Genomic DNA, 14799 nt, shown 5'->3' on the forward strand with positions numbered 1-14799 from the left:
ATCGTAAAAGGGGCGGCTCCCTTCTAAAAGACCAATCCGCGATTAGGGGAGGTTTGCTGCGGCTTGTGACATTTAGTGGAGCAGGAACTGACAGCCGTCATTGGGGTTAAAGGGGTAGGTCACCCCATTATGCAATCCCTATCCTAGGAGTTCTTGATGGGAATGATGCAGAGGAACCTTTACTCTGGATCTAACTCCATAGTGTACCTGTCCAGGGAGTTCTTGATGGGGATGATGCAGAAGAACCTTTACTCTGGATCTAACCCCATGGTGTACCTGTTCAGGGAGTGTTTGATGAGGATGATGCAGAGGAACCTTTACTCTGGATCTAACCCCATGGTGTACCTGTTCAAGGAGTGTTTGATGGGAATGATGCAGAGGAACCTTTACTCTGGATCTAACCCCATGGTGTACCTGTTCAAGGAGTGTTTGATGGGAATGATGCAGAGGAACCTTTACTCTGGATCTAACCCTATGGTGTACCTGTTCAAGGAGTGTTTGATGGGAATGATGCAGAGGAACCTTTACTCTGGATCTAACCCCATGGTGTACCTGTTCAAGGAGTGTTTGATGAGGATGATGCAGAGGAACCTTTACTCTGGATCTAACCCCATGGTGTACCTGTTCAAGGAGTGTTTGATGGGGATGATGCAGAGGAACCTTTACTCTGGATCTAACCCCATGGTGTACCTGTTCAGGGAGTGCTTGATGGGGATGATGTAGAGCAGTGTTTCTCAATGGGGGCGGAAGCGCCCTCTGAGGGGTGTTTGCCTTCCTTCAGTGGGCATTGAAGTCAAAGGGGGCAGCAAGGGGGCACCGAACCACTTTGTAGAGACCTTACCAATCACTTGGAAGACTGCCGTGTCCTTGAAGGACATTGCTGTGTGCAGATGGGGAGTCGCATAACACGAGTCTGTTATTTTCCCTGCACCCATGGAGGCATGCGCTTTGATTGGTTGCTGCGCTATTACTGATAGTCTTCTCTTTGAATGGCAAACCATTTGAACTCATTCGCAGTTGGCACTGATTCTACTGCCGAGATCAATATCACCTAACTCGTGTCGCTTCTAGGAAGACGAAACACAGCTTTTCAACTGTTCTAGCAGTGGCAGAATGAATGCACATTACAGCTAATTAGCCAATCAAATTTTGTTACTTGTCTGAGCATCTTAAAATTATCATGATAAGGTAATACCCATGATTCCATCAGGGTATTCGAGTGACAGTGTAAAAATGGCCTCATCAAGTAAGAAAAAGTGCAGGCAGTATAGCATGGACTATTTGCAATATGGCTTTATTCAATCTCCATCTAATAAGCAGTTACCACTGAGCTTGCTCTGTGAACAAAGTTTTTCCAACGAGGCCATGAAGCCTTCCCGTCTTATTAAACATTTAGAAAAGAAACACAGTGACAAAAAGGACAAAGATTTGGCATATTTTTAAACATTAAAGAATAAATTCAATCAGCGACCAACTATTTTCACTGCTTTTTCAAAGATGGGAGCCACAAATGTGGATGTCCTTGTGGCATCATACAACATAGCAAAGCTAATTGCAAAATAAGACCCGCAATCGCATGGATGTTGTTCAGCGTGGTGACCTGAGATTGCTTTTGACAAAACTTGAACCAGATGTATATGATTTAGCAAGACAACATGAACCACAAGGATCGCATTGACTATTATGCTATCATAGACTAACTTTTATACAGTGTAGGCCAAAAGTAGGTGGACAGTAAGAATAAGACAGTAATAAATGATAACATTTATTTTTTGTTGTATATAAACATATTTCACAAACGTTTTCCATTTTCAGCACTGCAGTGTATTGCAGTTATATATGCAAAAACAGACTTTGGTGATTTGGGGGCGTTGCATGATTTCAAGGATAAGAAGGGAGCGTTGTACATGGAAAGGTTGAGAAACACTGGTGTAGAGGAACCTTCACCCTGTATCGAACCCTGTGCTGTCCCTTTCCAGCAGAAAGTGAGGACTGCAGATGCTGGAGATCAGAGCTGAAAACTGAGTTGCTGGAAAAGCGCAGCAGGTAAGGGAGAATCCAAGGAGCAGGAGAATCGACTTTTCAGGCATAAGCCCTTCTTCATTCCTGATGAAGGGCTTATGCCCGAAACGTCGATTCTCCTGCTCCTTTGATGCTGCCTGACCTGCTGCGCTTTTCCAGCAACACATTTTTCAGCTCTGTCCCTTTCCAGGCAGCATTTGATCGAGATGGTGTAGAAGGAACTTCACTCTGTATCTAACCCCATGGTGTACCTGTCCAGAGAGTGTTTGATGGGGATGATGCAGAGGAATCTCTACTCTGGATCTAACCCCATGGTGTACCTGTCCAGGCAGTGTTTAACTGGGACGATGTAGACGAAGCTTTACTCTGTATTAAACCCCATGCTGTACCTGTCCAAGGAGTGTTTGATTGGGACGATGTAAACAAAGCTTTACTCTATATTAAACCCCATGCTGTACCTGTCCAGGGAGTATTTGATGGGGGTGGTGTAGATGAATCTTTACTCTATCAAACCCCATGCTGTATCTGTCCAGGGAGTGTTTGATGGGGATGACGTAGAGGAACCCTTATTCTATATCAAATCCTGTGCTATCCCTTTCCAGGCAGCATTTGATGGGGATGGTGTAGAGGGAGCTTCACTCTGCATTGAACCCCATGAGCATGTTTGATGGGGATAATATGGACGGAGCTTTAGTCTTACCCAGGCCTAGAATGTCCAACAGTGCGAATAAGCAGATACAGTTCTGTCACAGCATCTGATGCTCATGTCTGAGGTTATAGCAAGAGGTAAAAGAGCAGGCAAGCCCAACAGAAAACAACTGAAAGGGCATCCCTTTTCTTTTATGGTTATCCTGTGGAGAATGACTCAGCTGTAATCATAAATGGCCGAGCAGACCTGAGGGGCTGTTTCGCCCGATTTTTCCCCAGTACCTTCAATTATTAAAACCTCAATTGGGCTCACTACAAAACAATTGTGAGACTCCAGCTGAAATATTGTATGAAGTTGTGGGCACCTCATAGTCCAAAAGATGTGACTGTATTAGAAAGAATGCAGAAGAGATTTACAAGAAACTGAAAGAACTGGTCATGCTGAAAATCAGAAACAAAAATCGAAATTGCTGCAAAAACTCATCAGGTCTGTGAAGAGAAATCAGAGGTAAAGTTTTGGGTCTAGTCACTATTTCTCAGAACACAGAGATTTACAAGAATGGTTCCAGGAATGAGAAACGTCAGTTATAAGGATAGATTGAAGTCCTTGGAGAGAAGAAATCCAAGAGGAGGTTTGCTAGAGGTTTTCCGAATCATGAGCGGGCTGCACAGAGTAGATAGAAGAAACTGTTCCCATTTGTAAAAGAGAAAAGAACGTGATGGCACAGATTTAAAGTGATGTGGAAATGAAGCAAGGGTGATGTGAAAAATAAACTTTTTCACACAACAGGTAGTTAGGGTATGGAATGGCCTCCCTGTTACTGTGGGGGAGGCAGACTCAACTGAGATTACCTTGGCCAGTCCTGGGAACAGATGGACAGGAGCTCCTCCTTGCCGCCCATCCCTTTCTGCATCAGGCGACCAAAGATCAGGAATGTGGGACAGAGGCGGAGCCAGAAATTGAGGCAGAGCGCCTTCAATTAGTGGAAAAGGAGATGCAGCACTTTGACTCCCTGACCCCCTGCCTGTATACTTCCAGGCTGCACTCATCACAAACAGTCCACCAATCAACTTAATAAGGTACTTAGATGGTACCTCAGAGGAGGATTCCCACAAAGGGATCCCTCCATTTTAAGCACCTGCCTCTGTCAGACGTGTCCCAAGACTGGGATTCACAGCCTTGTGCCAATGAAAAGAACTCCATCCAAATAAAGGCCAAATGAGCCGGGATCTTTCATGCTCAGGAGCCTCCTTCGCACATTGAGCAAAGGCTTGCTCATGGGCAGGAACTCAGGCATCAATGTTGAGAATGGACAGATGTAACCTGACATTGTGGTCCAGGGGCAAATCAGTGAGGCCTCGGATGAATCCAAGTCAGCTTTCAGGTCTGAGAGTTCTATTGAGGTCGATTCAGGGTAAAGTTCCAGATTTAGCCAAGGAACCCCTTCAGTTGAGATGGAGGGGATGGTGGAAAATATAGCCACTTCCATCATCAGAATCTAAAGTGGCACTTAAATGAGATGAATCAGATCAATTTCCTGTGTCCTGTTACACCCTAAGCCTCATTAAAATTTCAAATCTAATGGTTTTAATAAATTCTAGTACAATAATTCCTTGACCTTCCACACAGCCTACAAAACTTTTGCTTTTAATTCTCACAAAGCTGTGCAAAGTTTCGTAGGTTAGTAACTGATATTACCATTAAACTTTTAAATGCACAACTTGCAGGTATATCTGAGTGGCCATATTGCACTAATAGCCACTTCATTCATGAAATTAAATTAGTAAGAGAGGAGAAAGATATTAAAAAATCATGAGGGGCAAAGTTTTCACACAGAGGATCACTCGCATGTGGAACTTCCTGAGAAAGTGGCGGATGGGGGCATAATTACAATATTTAAAAGACATTTGGATAACTACATGAATGGGGAAGGCTTGGAGGGAAATGGGCCAGGAGCAGGCAGGTGTAGCTAGATTAGTTTAGGATTATGTTCGCTATGGACTGGTTGGACCAAAGGGTCTGTTTCCGTGTTGTAGGACTGTATGACTAGTAATAGAAATATTTGCTTCGGCTCACTCCCTGAATGATTATTTCCTGAACTACTTACAGCAAAGTGCTGTGGTCTTTTTTTTTTACTACAAACACAGAAAGGGGACAGGCTTCCTCAGCCAGAAATGGGATCAAACATTCAGTGCTATTGACAAGAATTTAATCTCAAGAAATTAATGAATATCTGTTAATGATAAAAATTCTAATAGTTTAGATCTGTTTCTCTTGGAGTTCTAATAAGTTACACCTTAGCACCTTTTAGATGCTAGCTAATATGTTTTGATTTTTTTCCTGGAAATGCTATTGTAGCAACATAGTCCCACAGCTAAGACATATTATATAAATAAATATTTTTGCACCAGCCATAAAAAACAGTTGATATTGGATCCCTTCAAATAATTAAGTAAATGCTGAATCAAATCACTAGAGATTTTTTCTCAAAAGTATACCTTATTCATAAAACTTGCAAAAAATACGACTTGAAAATTACAAAAGTTTCAACAAAATTCAACTTGCCCCCAGACAGAACATTGCTCTCTGAGGTGCCTCAGTACAATTGTAATAGTCTTAACATCTGCAATTTGCATTCCATGTCAGACCACAGTCTGAGGGAAAGCCATTTCAAATTGAAAGCTAAAGTAAATGCAAAAGAAGGTAAGGTAAGAAATGCAAGGTATCACGTTCCATTCTGACTTTCCCCAATACAACATCAACCCCGATGTTCTCAATATACAGTTCTTGTCTGGTACATAATGTGTGGAACCTAATGGCTTGTTTCAATTATTTAAAGATGCTCATTAGTCTGGACATCAAGAATGGACCCGGGGGATCCAAGATGGCGGCGACCCAGTAAGACTGAGTCTATAGTGCTCCTCCCAAGACTTGGGCACAGTGGGTCACCTACCCCCTACCAAGCCCACCAAATCATTTATAAATCATTTTTAATAGTTTAGTAACTCAATTAGTTGTGTAATATTACATTTAAGCAACTTTATCCTAAGTTAAAATGACTAAAGGGAAGGGAGCCCGCAGCTCTCAGCAAGCAGGAACCCCTCCCCCACACTCTCCAGCTGCAGCAGAGGCGTCCACAGCCGCCCCGGGGGACTTACCTACAGTAGCAAGCCTTGCAGAAATGCTTTCCAAGCTTGACTCGAAGATAGATGCCTTTATCGTCGAATCCAGGAATCGTTGGGAGTCGCTCTCGGCCGCGCTGCAGAAGCACGACCGTGAAATTGAAGAAATTCAACGCCGAGTCGGAGGGGCGGAGCTAAAGGCCGCGACCTCCGAGACAACCGCACAATCGGCCGTGGATCAGGTCCGGACTCTCGAGCAGCGAGTCCGGACCTTGGAAAATCATATTGACGACCTCGATAATCGAGGTCGTCGAAAAAATATTCGTTTGCTGGGCCTTCCCGAACGGGAAGAGGAAGGCCAGCTTACAGCATTCCTGGAGCAGTGGCTGCCACAACTTTTAAATCTGCAAGCTGGATCAGGCCAGGTAAGGGTGAAATGGGCCTACCGGGTAGCAATACGCGGGCCCGGCTCGAACCAGCGCCCACGCCCGGTCCTGTTCCGGCTGCAGAGCTACAGGGAGAGGCAGATACTCCTAGAAGCCTCTAGAAATCTCGGAAAAGACCCCCAAGCTATGATCTACAAAGGATCCAAGATCATGCTATTTCAGGACTTTTCCCCGGCTCTGGTTCGAAAGAGGAAGGCATTCGACGAGGCGAAGAAGCGTTTAAGGGACTTAAATGTACAGTACTCCTTACGCTACCCAGCGATGTTACGCTTTAACCATGAAGGATCTATATATAACTTTGGATCACCAGAAAAGGCTAAGGAATTCTTGGACTCTCTTAGATAAACTGTAGGACATAATGGATGTTGGTCTGCCTTTCCCCCCCGCTTTGGTTTATATCCCCCCCTTTTTTTTTCTTCTTACCTTATTGCTTAATATTATTATGGGGGGTGGGGAGAGGGATTTGATTTTCTCCCCCCCCCCCTTGGAGTTGTTTTCTGTTATTATTTTATGTATTTATGAGGGGTGTATGTATATGTGTGTGTGTGTGTATGTATGTATATATATATATATATATGTATGTGTATGTATATATATGTATATATAAGCTGGGGGATTTGGTTAATGTTGGTGGGGGGAGGTGGTTACCTTATTCGATTTTACCTCTGTCTTTAGGAGCAGGGTTGTTTTTCCCTTCGTTATTTTGTATTATCATATTTAATTATTATTTGTTGAACTGGTAATTTTATAGTTATATGTTTATATATGGTATTAACATTACCAAATATACCCAGGTGTTGGTAGGGGTGGGGGTGGGGTGCTCACTGTTAACTCTAGCTTTGTATTATATTTGAATTTTCCTCATTTTATTGAGGAGTGCCTGGGTCAAGGGTGGGGCATTGGTTGGGAGAGGATATGAGGGATTTTTGGAGAGGAAGTGATGCCCCCTGGGAACAAGGGGGAAAGTCTCCACTTAGATACGTTTTATATCTTTTTTATTTAGAAATAGTTTTCTACTGTATTGTTGTGGGTGTATTAAAGAGGGTTTATTTTTGTAAATTTTACATGTTCCATGCTCGGGATGTTCTGGATAGGGTTCCCCCTCCCGAGGGGTCTCGGATTGGCCCAGAGGATTATGGTTGATCATTCGGTTCAGTGGTGCACCTGGAATGTCAAGGGGAGTAATTCGCCACTTAAAAGGAAGAAAATATTATCAAATCTTAAGAAGGAAAGAGTTGATATAGCTCTCCTACAGGAGACACACCTGTCAGACAAAGAACACTTGAAATTACGACAGGGCGGATTTGATCAGGCCTTTTTTTCTTCTTTTAGCTCAAAAAGCAGGGGAGTTGTTATTCTTGTTCGGAAGAATTTCCCTTTCAAAATCCTAAAGCAGATAAAAGACGAATCTGGACGATATATCTTGATTAAAGCTCTCATAAATGGAGAGGAATATGGGATTTTAAATTTGTACTGCCCCCCGGCACACCCCTTTAAATTTATAACGGAAGCCTTTTCAAAATTGATGGCTTTTGATGCCCGTCATATAATTATAGGGGGAGACTTTAATTGTATTATGGATCCGGAAATAGACAGGATTCCCAAGAGTACTGCAGGAGTATCTCCCAGATCTAGACAATTGATGGATCTGAACAAAGAATTAGGATTAGTAGATGTATGGAGATGTCTTCATCCACAGGGTAGAGATTTTTCTTTCTACTCTAATCCACATAAATGTCACACCAGAATTGATATGTTTTTTGCCCCCTCAATTTTTTTAAATTCCATATCATCCTGTAAAATAGGTAATATAGCAATTTCTGACCACGCTGCTGTATATATGGAAACTAAGGCGAGGAACAGTGGGACATCCCCTCGGCATTGGCGTATGGACCCCTTCTTAATGAAAGATAGTAAATTTGTAAAGTACTTCTCTCAAGAATTTAAAACTTTTTTAGAAATTAATTCAGGTACAGCTAGCAACCCGTCAATGATGTGGGAGACCATCAAAGCTTACACGCGAGGCTTGATCATCTCCTACTCAGCGACCCAGAAGAAATTAAAGGGAGAACAACAGCGTCTGCTTGAAGCCCGCTTAAAAGCGGCTGAAACAGCATACACTGATAGACCCTCTATTATTAAATTGCAAAGGATTACAGCTCTTAGGACAGCTCTAAATACTACACTTACTCAAACGGCTAAGAGGGAAATATTATTTGCAAAGCAAAGGTTATACGAATATGGCGACAAACCGGGTAGATACTTAGCATTTCTTGCAAAGAAAAAGAAGGCCCCTCAGACTATTATGTCTATCAAGGAAAGTACGGGTATTTTGACTCATGATCATAAAAAGATTAATGCGACCTTTAGAAAATTCTATTTTGAGTTATATAAATCACAGGATTGTGAAGATAGGACGAAGAGGATGCAGTCATTTTTTAAAAATTTGACTTTTCCAGACCTAACTCCGGAACAAGTATCGGTCCTAAATGCTCCTCTTACACCCCAAGAAATAGTTGATGCAATTAGGCACCTTCAAAATGGTAAGACGCTGGGCCCAGATGGCTTTCAAGCTGAATTCTATAAAGAATTTACAGAAATACTGGTTGGTCCACTTATGGATATGTATAACTATGCATATAGTCAGGGCTGTCTCCCGCCTTCGCTGAAAGAGGCAAATATCTCCCTTATCCTTAAAAAAGGAAAGGACCCAGAAGATTGTACATCATACAGACCAATATCCTTGCTAAATGTAGATTTTAAAATCCTCTCTAAAACGTTAGCACTGAGATTAGAAAGGATACTGCCACATATTATAAAGGAGGATCAGACGGGGTTTATTAAGGGCCGTAGATCATCCAATAATGTTAGAAGGGCTTTGAATATGATTCAAGCTTGTCATCAGGGAAAGATACCAGGAGTAGTGGTTTCATTAGACGCGGAAAAGGCATTTGATAGGGTCGAATGGTCATATTTGTTTTACACATTGGAGAGGTTTGGTGTTGGACAGGTGTTTACCAAATGGATCTCAACATTGTATAGTGATCCCAAAGCAGTTGTGGTTACCAATGGATTAGGCTCGGATAGCTTCAGTGTGGGTAGGGGCTGCCGTCAGGGATGTCCCCTCTCGCCATTGTTATTCACGCTAATAATTGAACCACTAGCAGAAGCTATACGAGCTGATCCTAATATAGTGGCCCCAAGGATTGGTACAGGTAAACATAAAATTACCCTTTATGCAGATGATGTTCTTCTATTCCTCAGTAACCCTTTGATGTCCATACCTCGCTTAATCCAAGTTATTAATACATTTAGTGCATTCTCAGGCTATAAAATTAACTTTTCAAAATCGGAGGCTATGCCAATGGGTGGCCTTGCTGTGATACCCCGCTTAGCGGACGGTTCCCTTTTTCCCTTTCGCTGGTCCCTGGAGGGTTTCTTATATTTAGGCATTTTTATTACCCCAGTATTTGGTCAGTTGTATAAGGCTAATTTTGTGTATTTATTGGAAAGGATAAGGCAGGACCTCCAGCGATGGGGAGACCTGCCAATTTCCTGGTTGGGTAGAATAGCATTAATCAAAATGAATATCCTGCCCCGTCTCCTATATCCTATGAGAATGCTCCCGGTGAGGCTGCCGAGGACAGCTTTACGTAAATTATATGGCTGGCTGGGTTCCTTTATCTGGAACCATAGGCGGCTCCTCATTAAGCTGAAGAAGCTACAGCTTCCACAGGCAAGGGGTGGATTGGACTTCCCAGATTTTAGGAAATATCAATTAAGTTCCCTATTAAATTATATAGCTGATTGGGTCTTGTCTGATCCACAATCAATCTGGTTGGACATCGAGGCTTCTCAAGTAAAATACCCACTTATTAACCTTTTATTCTCAGACAAGAGGAAAATCATTACAGATCACTGTAAAAACCCTATAATACTGAATACAATCAAGGCTTGGAATATAATGCGGCAAAATGAGGGTAATTCACATAAAACATCCCCCTATGCACCGATAGTGGGAGCATGGGGATTCCAACCGGGGTTAACAGATGCCACTTTTAAACTCTGGAGATCCAGGGGTATCTCATGTCTCGGGGATTTATTTAAAGATGGGGTCCTGATGTCTTTCGGACAGCTGCGTCAGAAATTCGGATTACCCAATGGAGACCTCTTTCGATACTTCCAAATTCGAGATTTTATACAGAAGAAGACTACGTTATTAGATAGTCTTTATAAATCCGATAGAGAATGTAGTGTCCTACGACCAGTGGGGGTATCTTCCATCAGTAATATTTATCATTTGCTACATGATGAAGTATCGGGAGATATGGATAATCTGCTTAAAACATGGGATCAGGATCTGGGACTAGAAATCTCCACAGAAACGTGGAATGATATCTGGGAAAATGCTAGAAGAATTACTATTTGTAACAGAACCCAGGCTATCCAGCTGAAGATACTTCATAGGGCCCATATAGCACCGGTTCGATTGGCAAAATTCAAGGCAGGAGCATCTCCAATGTGTCCTAAATGCAAAATAGAGGTGGGCACTCTTGTACATTGATTATGGACCTGTCATAAGATCCGTAGATATTGGACTAAAGTAGCAAGTACCCTGACAGAAATTTTAGGAATGGAAATAAAAGTGGACCCCGTATCTCTCCTCTTGGGCTTTTCGAACTTTCCCTCCCTGGACACGTACGGGAAGAGACTATTTTCTATTCTTTCTTTCTGTGCAAGGAAAAATATTTTGATGAACTGGGTGGCGGAGGGCCCCCCTGGACTTTCAAATTGGCACAGACTAATTATGGAATGTATTCCCCTTGACTTCCTTACAAATATGGTGCACCGAAAGACCGAATTATTTTATAAAATATGGCAGCCCTTTTTGAATTACATAAATACAGATATTTCGGCTATCCTAACAAGGGCTTTTATTTAATTGAGACTACAAACCTGGCTGGTCCGCGGCCCCTCGGGGGAGGAATCCCGCACGAATACGGGTTTTATCATATCTGATGTTAACACATCCCGAGCATGTAAGAGACTTAAATATACACCCTGGTTAGTTGTAGGTTAGATTAGTAGATAGTTGAGTTTTGTTTGTTTGTGTTTTTGCTTTTTTTCTTTTCGGTTTTTGTTTTTTTTTTTCTTTTTTTTTGTTGTTTGGTTTTTTTTGTCAAATTTTGGTTATTGTATATTTGAGCTAATTGTATATCAATGTTTATATCTGAGAGTTTTGTTTATTTTTGTAAACTTGTAAAAATGTTAAATTTCTAATAAAAATATCTATAAAAAAAAAAGAATGGACCCGAGCAGAGGATATTGACATTGTCCATATACAGGAAGATTTTGACTTGTGTGCCACCATTAACAGGGACTAATACTCCGCCTTATACCACGTTGTCCTTTCTGATAGACTTAGCAGTAGGTTCTATACAGCACACGAACAGGACACAGGAGAGGCAGTAGCCCTATTACACTTCAGATTTCATTGGAAAGCATATTGGCTTCTGGTCCATTGCTTGGAACTGTCTTAATGATGTTGGTGCTGAAAATGTGTTGCTGGAACAGCGCAGCAGGTCAGGCAGCATCCAGGGAACAGGAGAATCGACATTTTGGGCATAAGCTTAATGATGTTGGTGCACAACGTTTGCGTGTGGTTTATGTCCCAAGACCTCTTTTTGGAGAGTACCTCCATCATGTTGGAGTGTGATATTCTGACAAAGATCTTCTACTGGATTAGGCCATTGAAGCTGTTATGCATCCCTTTCCCACACCTCGCCAGCAGCTCATATTCCTGAGCAGTACAAAGCTTGCAGAGAACAGGATGATCAGCCGACACCTGTTCAAGATGCATCACCAACTCCAGAACAGACTTCACCCAATTGGCAATAACCTAGGGCCAAATTTAAAAGTCCACATTCGGCAGTGAGATGACCACCAATTTGTAATTTTTTCTATCAAGTTTACAGTTCAAAATGTATTTCAAAGTCTGTAAACTATTTTGAAATGTCATGAAGGAGCGGCATAAATCATTTTTTCTTCACAGTTAATCACGGAGGTGAAAGTTCTGTAACTTTAACGGTTTTGAGGGTCTGGTAATATATAGGACCCCTCAGGCTGTGTGTTTATCATTGAAGGCTGTGTTTGTTGTGATTTTCACCAACAGGAGAAACAAGTGCACAGCCAGGAACACAGTGTCATGGCCTGTTAACATCACCACCCTTATACCAGTAGCCATTTTAACAGGCATTTTGGAATCTGTACAAGGATCTGGACAGGGGGATTGGGGTGAGCGTGAGGGAGAATGGAGAGAGGGCTAAAGGGAACAGTCAATGAGGGAGAGTAGTGGGGGGGTATGTGTGAGACAGGTGTTTGAGCAGCTCTAGGCACCTTGCACAGCCTCCCAGCTCCAGGCAGTACCCCTCCCCAGATGGGAGAAAATGAGGACTGCATTTGCTGAAGATCAGAGTGAAGAGTGTAGTGCTGGAAAATCACAGCCTGTCAGGCAACATCTGAGGAGCAGGAGAATCGATATTTCGAGCATAAGCTCTTCATCAGGTTTCCTGTCAATTCTCCTGCTCCTTGTATGCTGCCTGACAGACTGTGATTTTCCAGCACCACACTCTTGACCCTTTCCCAGATAGCGTGTGACTCTAGAGGGCTGGTTGGTGACAGTTGGGCATGCATAGTGAAGAAGCAACAGCTGAGGAGACTTGCTGCCCATACAGTGCAGGGGAGAGGTGCTGGGGTAGCTCTGCTTTGCCAGCTCCACTTCCAGTTCTTCTTCCCTGGCCCCATCAAATCCAGCCTGGTGACCTCAGTGGCACATTCACACAGTCACTTCCTGGGCCACAGAATAGATGTAGAGAATATCACTTGCACCGCAACACATAAGGGCTAGTAGTACATCCATTCAGCCCCTCATGCCTGCACCATAATTTAATATGATCAAAGCTGATCTGATCTAATTCATCTCCACATTCCTGCCCATAACCAGGAATGAATCAAATTTCTGTCTAGCATGCAACATACGTAACGGAGAAAATTTGTAGATGTAGGTTTGCTCACTGAGCTGAAAGGTTTGTTTTCAAACGTTTTGTCACCATACTAGGTCACATCATCAGTGTGCCTCTGGATGAAACTTCATCCAGAACCTCAACATGAGCTACACATCTTCTCAAAACTTGGAGTAAATTTGTATTTATTTCATTTTGTGTAATGTCCAATTTGAAATTTTTGCAACGTTCTTTTAGACAGAACAGAAAATGCGAGAAATGTTCAGCAGATCAGGCAGCAGCTGTGCAAAAGGCCCATCGAGAGCAGAAACAGGTGCTGCTGAGTATTTTTGTTGTAGTTTTGGTTTCAGAGTTCCAGCATTTCTGTGTGGATAACTTGGTATGTGGTCATGATTTGGAGATACCGGTGTTGGACTGGGGTGTACAAAGTTAAAAATCACACAACACCAGGTTATAGTCCAACAGGTTTAATTGGAAGCACACTAGCTTTCGGAGTGATGTTCCTTTGAGGGCTCAATCCTAACACACAGAATTTAATGCAAAAATTTACAGTGTGATGTAACTGAAATTATACATTGAAAAATTGATTGTTAAGCCGTTAGAATACAGTGATAGTTTCACTTCTTTCATGTGTAAATCACAAAACCGTTTTTTTAAACAGTTGCATTCTCGGGTTAGCTGTTAACAACGGTGATAGCTAGACAATATGTTGAAGATGCTGGCCCCCTTTGTTCTCTGTCTATGCCATGATGTTTAGATTGATTCTAACCTAAAAAGTGAGATAACGGAGTTTTACATAAATTCATGCAGTTTCAATTCTGAGCTCAAAAACTGCATGACCATGCTATAAATGGTCAAAACAATCTTTGCTATAAATTCTGTGTGTTAGGATTGAGCCCTCCACTGCCACCTGATGAAGGAGCGTCGCTCCGAAAGCTAGTGCTTCCAATTAAACCTGTTGGACTATAACCTGGTGTTGTGTGATTTTTAACTTGGTGTGTGGTAACTTCATAAGCAAGAGACTGCACTATCTCCTCGCCAGGCTGGGTGGCGGTGTACGTGGAGCGTCTGGTCAAGTGGGTGTGGGGGAGGAGGGCGTGACCAAAAGTCGGAACCGGGACTGCAGGGGCGTGACCTAATGCTAAGGTGCGGAGCCAGAAGACAGAGGGGTGGTGCGGAGAAGGGGCGGGGCTGGGAAGGGGCGGGTGGAAATGTGGGGCGGGGCGGTGACCGAATGAGGCTACGAAGGGGCGGGGTGGGGCGTTGAAGGGGCGGGGGCAGTGATGTGGTGGGGCGGGGCGTTGAGGAGAAGGGGCGATGGTGTGGCTGGGCGGGGCGTTGCATTGGAGGGGCGGGGCGGGGCGATGATGGACCGGAGCGGTGAATTGATGGGCCGGAGCGGTGAATTGATGGGCGGAGTCTGAGGCAGTGGGGAGGGATCAGGCCGTGCGCCGGCACGGAAGGGCGGGGCCAGCTGTCTGTGTCCGCTGATTGGCTGATTTTGAAAAAGGGTTGGTTTTGGCGGGGCGTGCGGGTGG

The 14799-nt window shown here is 43.2% G+C and overlaps 1 pseudogene; it reads right to left on the reverse strand.

Moving 5' to 3' along the window:
- Positions 1-138: 138 nt before the first annotated feature.
- Positions 139-3584, reverse strand: LOC148147286 (uncharacterized; annotated as a pseudogene).
- Between the last annotated feature and the right edge of the window lie 11215 nt (positions 3585-14799).

This window comes from Chiloscyllium plagiosum, unplaced genomic scaffold (genome assembly GCF_037043375.1).
Source record: "Chiloscyllium plagiosum isolate Xiang-an unplaced genomic scaffold, Cpla_swu_hap1 HiC_scaffold_17, whole genome shotgun sequence".
NCBI classification, from domain to species: domain Eukaryota; kingdom Metazoa; phylum Chordata; class Chondrichthyes; order Orectolobiformes; family Hemiscylliidae; genus Chiloscyllium; species Chiloscyllium plagiosum.